This window comes from Prionailurus viverrinus, unplaced genomic scaffold, assembly GCF_022837055.1.
Source record: "Prionailurus viverrinus isolate Anna unplaced genomic scaffold, UM_Priviv_1.0 scaffold_42, whole genome shotgun sequence".
Classification (NCBI taxonomy): Eukaryota; Metazoa; Chordata; class Mammalia; order Carnivora; family Felidae; genus Prionailurus; species Prionailurus viverrinus.
Window position 1 is genome coordinate 4303784 of NW_025927609.1, and position 7659 is coordinate 4311442.

The window sequence follows — 7659 nt, forward strand, 5'->3', positions numbered from 1 at the left end:
CTGAAAGCCCCCGAAGCCAGAGCCGGTGCCCTGCAAACTCTCAGCGGCTGCAGGTGGGGGCTGGGGGAGGGGAGTGTGCAGCTCCAAGTCCCGGGTCCCCACACCTTCCTTGTGAGGTAAGTGTTACTGCGCCCGGTTTCCAGGTCCGACAAGACGAGACAGGCTGGAAGGTCTCATAAACCAGACCTGCCTGGGGCAAGCCGGTGGGGGGCGGGGGTGGAGTCTGGGGGACAGCCAGTGGGGTGACAGGAGCTCAGAGCCCCCGCCCCAGCAAGCTTCCCCCTCCCTTCACCCCATGCCCCAAAGACCTCCTGTGTGGCTGGGAGCTGGGGGGCTGTTCTGGGGGCCCGTGGGGTGCCCTAGGCACCCCTGGTCAGGGGTGGTGGGGTTTGAAGACACGTGAAATGGGATAGACTCTGGGGTCTTTGAGGGGGGCCTGGGGGGGGGCCCTCAGCTGCCGCCAGAGTTTAGGGGACAGATGTAGTCACACCTGCCTGGGGCATTTTCCTTTGAAGAAGAACCTGACATCTTTAAAGACACCTCGGTCTCCCCTGCAGAACATCTTCTGAAGCCAGATGTCGCCGCCCCAAGGTGGAGCCGCTTTGGGGCACCCGGCATCCTGGCCCGAGTGTGGGTCCGCCCCTGCCCTGGCTTTGGGTGACAAGGTCTCTTCCTACCTGGCTGACCCCCTCCTCCCCGTTGTCCTGGACTCCGTCATGCGGGGAGCTAACCCCAGTGGACCCCTCTCGGGACAAGAATCGGGCTAGGAGTCAAGGGTTCTGGTTCGAGTCTAAATCCCGGCCCCGAACCGCCACTTTCGCATTCCGGGCCTTGGGTTCCCTGTGGGGACACGGGGGAGGGTCCTGAAGGGTCTCAGGAGTCCCACTCGCCCTGTCTTCTGCTCAAACCGGGGGATTCCAACCCACTTCTAATTTTCTTAGGGCCCCCTCACCATGCACCCCAACAGCCACGCTTCGGGGTCCGGGATAACCTCGGTGTTTCTCACACCCCTGACCTTTGATAAGGCCTATTGACCTCACCTCTCTTCATTTTAGAAAAAAAGTTTCTTTCAGGAGAAAAGAAGTAAATCCTATTTTTACCTACCTTTAAATGAATTTTTGAACGGTCTCATTTAGAACGCAAACAGTGAGCCTCAGTGGCGTTGGCCGAGCCCTCGGATGTTTTCACATCATGTCACACGTGCCCCTTCCCGCTCGAGACACTGTGGAGGTGCCTCGCCGCGTGGAAACAGCGGTGTCATTGCACCCAGCAGCCTGATCTTACCATCAAAGGTGTCCACAAAGAAGCGGGTACGATGCTCTCTCACTGGGTTTCATTTTCGCGGACCTGTGCTTTGACATCGGTGGGTTCCTTGGGAATCCTGTGTGTGTGATCTCAGCGCATTAATCTGAGGGACATCCACGGTGTGAGATGCCCCACTAATACCAACCCCATCTCAGCCCTCTTCTCCCGGAGGTGGCCCTCCCCGCTCCGGGCTGGCCTGTCCCACCGCTGCAGGCGACATGCTCGTGTGCCTGGGCCCAGCTCTGGCCACACAGTTCCACAGAGCACTGCCCTTAACAGAAAACCTGGAAACCCAGGCCCTCAGCGGGCTGCCCCACCCCACTCTCGCCCTCACCCCTGATCTAGCTGGGGACCTGTCCCCAAGCAAAGCATGTTTCATATAGAAGGTGTCCGCTGTGTGCTTAGCGATCAACAGTCAGAGTGAGGGTGGGGGACCAGCTGTGCCTGGGAGGGGCTGGAAGGCGGGGCCTATTCCCTATTCCACAGGGAACCCCTTGGTGCCCTCTTTCCCTTTCTAGAATGGGAGGCCCAGCCCTGTTCTCTTGGCTCATAGGTAGTTGCGGGGGTGAGGTCATCCTTGGAGCTCCCCAAGGAGATGATGGAGAAGGCGCTATTATAACCTTATCAGATCCTCTCTGTTGAGGCGCTGGAGGGAATCCACCAAGCCCCACCCACACTGAAGTCTCACCTCCCAACAGCCTGCGGGGGGGGGGGGGAGCGGGGGGGGAGGGGTGGGGTGGGGGAGATCAGTGGAGAGGCAGCTAGGAGCATTCGTCCCCCTCTAACTCCCAGAAACAGCCCCAGCAGTGAGGGATGCCCTCCGGGTCCCCTGGGGAGGCGGCTTCCTATCAAAGGTCTGCCAAGGTCGGGGGTGAGCACAGGTGTCCCCAGCATTTCCACCTTGGGAGGGGGGAGCCTGGACCACAGGGAGGGAGAGCAGAGCTTTGGGGTGTATGGATCTCCCCCCACCGCTGTGGGGCGGCCGGTTCCTTGGCCTTGCTGAACCTGCACACGTAAGCTGGGTTTACCCCGGTTACTGTCCACTGGGGGTACAAATGCAATGAACGTGGGAAGCCCCCAGCCCAACGTGTCTGGCCGAGGGTGGCTGTTAGCGTGGAGACAGTTCCCTCCACCTTAAAGGAAGGGTGGCGAGGACTGGCCAGCCGTCTCAGGCCTCCTGGGCGGTGCTGCCCCGGGGACACACAGGACCCCAGCTCAAGCTGGTGCTTTCATCACTGGCCAGCAGGGTCCACGTAGGCCACTGGGGACCGCTGGGACTCAGGACAATCAGTCCTCTGCCCTCAAACTGGTCCCTGAGATCATTAGTGATGTTTGTAAACACAAGACACCTCCTTGCCTTGCGGGGGAGCTGGGTGGGGGGGCTACCGTGACTGTCTGAAGGGTCTCCCCTACCCCAGAGGGAGTTTGGTTGGGACCCTACTCGTGGACAAGGGTAGGCTTGCTGCTGGGATGACCTCTCTCTCACGCCAGGTGCCTGCACCCAGATTCCAAACCAGTCCCTTTAATTCCATAACCCGGGGGCCGGCTGCGCCCATTTTATACATAAAGTTTTATTGGAACGCAGCCACACCCATCCGTTTCTTCATGGTCCGCAACTACTTTCTCACAACAAGCAAAGAAGTTTGGGGTGGCTCCGGTTCCGGAGGTGGGGGGGGGGAAGCTGGTGGCTAGTTTGGGGGCAGGGGGCCCCTTGACCCGGGTGGATGTAAGCGTTCTGAGCCACATGGAAGGTCGGCCTTGAAAATCTCTCTTCCGGGCAATTTATTTTGCAGCCAAACTCACGGGGCCCCGGCGCCTGAACCCAGACCCTTTCCCTTTGATGAAGTACGTTCACGTCTGGACTGTTCGTGGAGGGACCCCAGGACCCCTTCCTGGAGGTGAGTCCGAGCTTCTCACCGCCCCTCTGATGGAACCCTCTGGAAATACCTGTGGGATGAGGATAGGAAAAAGGACTAAATGAAATCATATAGACTCTTACCCACTCAAGACAGTCACTCGGTCATTTTGTTGACATTGAGAGTGTTCCTTCTGTGCTTCGAGATTTTCCTCTTCCTCCTGCTGCGGCTAGTTCCTCCTCTGTGGCTGTGAGCCCCCCTCGAAGGCCGGGCCACTGAACCGAGAGACTGAATTCACAGGCCCCGTGACGGAGCCGACCCAAGCCGACACGGTGGGACCACGGCTCCGTCAGCCTGCAAACAAGGTCAGGGGCGGCGTGGGGCTGAAACTTGCTACAAACACCGGACGCTGGAGGCATCGCGCAGCAGACACGGGCAGCCTCGTGGGGACAGGGGCCTTGTGTGGGAGCCCGGGACCCACGTGTTAGGAGCTCTGGCACCCCCGTTATAGGGCAAAGCATAAGCCCAGGCCGGTGGGTTTCATTTGAGCTGCCACCACCCCCTCCGTGTGGGTTTATGGTTTGGGGCTGATGTGCCTGAAGGAGAGGACAGTGCTGAGACACCCCAGCCCACTTCCCCAGGGCACTTTTTAACAACTCTGGTAAAATGTATCTAAATATGGGGGCACTTGGGTGGCTCAGTCGATTAAGCGTCTGACCTCAGCTCAGGTCGTGATCTCACGGTTCGTGGGTTCGAGCCCCGTGTCGGGCTCTGTGCTGACAGCTCAAGCTCGGAGCCTGCTTCGGATTCTGTGTCTGTCTCGCTCCCTCTGCCCCTCCCCCGCTCATGCTCTGTCTCTCTCTGTCTCTCAAAAATAAAGTAAACGTTAAAAAAAAATTTTTTTTAAATACACTTCAATAAAAGTTTCCGTCTGAATGTTTTTGTCCCCCGTAATTCATGGGTGGAAATCCTAACCCCCAGTGTGAGGGTGTCAGGACTCAGGGCCTTGGGAGGTGATGGCGTCATGAGGGTGGAACCCCCACGAATGGGGTTGGTGTTCTGAGAGGAGACCCCCTCCCCCCCAGAGCACCCCCTCTCTTTCCCCTGCACGTGAGGACACAGGGACCACTGGGCCTTCACCAAACACCGAATTAACCGGGCGGTCTTTGCCCTGCCCCAGGGGGCAGTTCAGCAACGCCCAGGGTATTCACATTGCTGTGTGTCCTCCTCCAGAACTTCCTGCAAAACCAAAGCTCTGTGCTCGTTAGACAACGGCTCCCCCCACCCCCCAGGCCCTGGTGTCCGCCCGGGGAACTCGCATCGACGTCAGTTTTTCTGCAGGATAAAGATGGAGAACTTGGGCTGCGTGTCCAACGTCAGGGTCTGCACGGCTGGGCTGCCTCCGGAGACTCCTTTCTGAAGGCCTCCTTGCCTCCTCGGGGTCTGCAGGGCGGAGGCAGAGGACCCGTGGGGGTGGGAATCCCGCTGTGGGACTTTGGGTTTTAAGTCAAAGGGTGGTACAGTGATCCCCGTCAGGCCCCTACCCTTCCCTGGGCTACTGCAGCCTGGGGGCCGGCCCCTCCCACTTGCCTAAAGGCCAAGTCCACGTGGTGCCTCCTCCTCGGCAGAGCCCCTGTGAGGGGAGGGGGAGGAAAGTTCACGAACACGGAAGAATCTCTCAAGTCTTGCTTGGAAACCAAGCCACATTTCTTAAGCATCTAGGCCACTCTGGAGAGGTGGGGACACAGAATGTCAGGGGACAGGCCTGGAGGGCCTTTAGCCGCAGAACGGTCAGGTAACTGCTTCTCCCTCTGACAATCTTGCATCAGATTAGGTTCCTTCCTCCCTTCTTCCCTCCCTCCCTTTCTCCCTCCCTTCTTTCCTTCCTTCCCTTTCTGATTTCCTTCCCTCCTTCCTTCCCTCCCTTCCTCCCATTTTGTGGGGGGGCTGTACTAACTGCTTTTACATACGTCCCTCTCCCAATTCCAGAAACTGCCTTTTAAAAAGTTCCCATTATGATTCCCCATGACATTGAAGGGGTCTGGGAGAGCTGAAATCCCTGCCTGTGGCCGTGTGTTACTGGTGTTGGTAGATTCGAACCACTGCACTCTACACCCCCCCCCCCCCCCCCCCACCACCAGCGACCTGGCCGGGGCGCCTGCTTGCACCAGGGCTGGCCCCTCGGAGGTGGAGCTGGCCCAGAGACTGGGAGTCCTTGGGGGCAGAGTTCCACAAGACGCTGACCCAGCGCGGGGACAGGCTTACCCCCCATGCCACATGCCACGTAATGTTCCTCTTGTTGGATTCCACGGCTCTGGCCACCACTCCAGTCCCTTATCAGGCTTCTGAGAAGGAGATACTTCAGGTCCCTCTTTGTGCTTTGTTTTTCTCTTTGGAAGGAGAGAGAGTCTAAGAGAAGCCCCTTTACCTGCACACTGGGGCTCTGGTGGGGGCCCCAGAGTGCAGGGGGGGGATTTGTCGGGACTCACGTGACTCAGGGAGAGTAGTAGGTTGCCCCCCAATTCCCCCCACGACTCACCAGCGGCAGCTGGGCAAGGTGAGAGCCGGCACATTCTGGCACATTCTGGCACATTCTGCCCCTGCACACACCCGTGACCCAGCTCCCCGCCCGTGGGCCGGCACTCCTCCTTGTGTTACTCTTCCGAGAACACAGAGCATCCTGCCAAGGGGAACCCCAACCCCCCCGGCTGAGGCCCTGGCTGGTGGCTGAGAGGCGCCAACCTGCCGGAGCGCCCGCTGTGCCCGCCTCTGCCGCCGGCTCCTGGCCACGGCTGCCTGGCTCCGGGGCGCGTCCCATTGTCCACAGGAAGCTCTGCTGGCCTGTCCACCGGCAAGGGGCAAAATTCTGCGCTGACAGCAGGGAGCCCTATGCAGGGCTCGAACCCACCAACCGTGAGATCATGACCTGAGCCGAAGTCGAACGCTTACCCGGCCGAGCCGCCCAGGCGCCCTTAGCTTTCAGCTTTTTTTTAAGTTGCAGACCAAACCAAAAAAAGCCACAAGGTCCGAAAAGAGCTTCGGCGGTGACTGCTGATTGATCAGGTTTAGAAGCAACCAACTCATGCCCCTGGGGTCTGGCCATGGTCAAGGGGAGGCCAACAGGCTGTCGGGTAGGAGGACAGGGCGAGGGCTTTCGGCTGAGTTTGCAGACCGGGGTTCCGTGAGGCAGAGCCGCGTGGCCCCCTCCTCCCTGGCAGACGAGATGGGAACTGATGCGTCTTGGGGGGAGGGGGCCCTCCCCCACCCCTTCCCCACAAGTCCTGCTGAGTGGTGACTGCGTTTATATGGCGGCCTGGTCCCTACCGCCTTGCAGAGCTGGTGTGGACCCTGGGACCCCTCCACCCTCCCGGGCACAGGGAAACGCTGAGCTGTCACCAGCGCAGTGTCACCGCAAGCAGGGCACGGTGTGGGCCCCTGCTCCCTGCCCAGGTCCCCACCGTACCTCGCTCTCTGGAGTCCCTTCTCCGGAGCTCCCAGAAGTGGCCCTCATTCCCAGCCTTGCAGAGCCAGGGGTTTACGGACACTGAGAGCAACCGGCCCACCGCCTCAAGGAGTGACGAGGCTGAGATGTCTGTCTGCTCCCCCTCTCCCCCCTCTGCTCCCTCCATGTCCGCTTCCCGGGGCGCCCTCCCTCCTTAGAGCATGTGCACGGCGACACCTCGGCCGGGGGTCTAGGGGAGGCGTCCGAGGACTGAGACTCTAAAGATGAGAGTTTCCAGAGCAAGGCTCCCCCACGGGCTAGCAGGGAGGACCCTGGCACATGCGGGGGGAAGATACGTGGCCCTTGCACGTGAAGGGCCTTTGCCCGGCAAGCCGGGTGGGGTGTGGGGGAGGGGAGGCGGGGACGGTGGGCGGGGAGTGACCGCAGTAAAGCCCTCAGGTGCGTGACAACAGCTTCCAGGAGGAGAGCTGATGTCTCAGATCTACTCATCGGCCACTAAGAGTGAAACATGGGCGTCGAAGGCCCGCGTGGCGGCATCTATAAAGCACCTCATGGCCTGTGGCGGACGGAGCCCGGGGACCAGACCTGGGCCCTGACGGGACAGCACGTTGCTCGGATCCCACGAGCAAGAAGGGACTGGTTCTCTGGATGCCTTGGCAAGACACGAGCCTTCCAAGGGGAGGGGCCAAGCCCTAGAAAGATTCCGGAGCCTGTCCCACGGGCGCATCTTGCAGGATGCCCTGGGACAGGCTGGCATCGTCCCTCCGAAGCAAAGGACCAGTCTTTGCGCCTTGCCCCTCCTGCCATGAAGCCCAAAGCACGCTGTCGGGCAGGGCTCTTCGGCTTTGGGAGACAGGACGTCTACGCCTCGGGATAGCTCTGTGGCCCACCTGCTGGGCTGGGAGCTGCCAGTCTGGAGCAAGGCCCAGAGGGAAGGTCGGGCCACAGTGTCAACAGGCCCGCTGCTTGGGTCGTGTGACTCGGCAAACTCCCGGCCGCCAGAGGTATCTCAGGGAGAGACATGTCGGGAGAGCT

At 60.3% G+C, this 7659-nt stretch overlaps 1 long non-coding RNA gene across 1 annotated transcript; it reads right to left on the bottom strand.

The window, feature by feature from the left end:
* Window positions 1-896: 896 nt before the first annotated feature.
* LOC125159127 (uncharacterized) lies at window positions 897-5771 on the bottom strand. Its single transcript, XR_007149702.1, has 3 exons — window positions 5701-5771; window positions 5427-5551; window positions 897-3252 (listed from the first exon to the last, which is right to left on the bottom strand). It is a non-coding gene; the product is annotated as an uncharacterized LOC125159127 (long non-coding RNA).
* Window positions 5772-7659: the final 1888 nt, after the last annotated feature.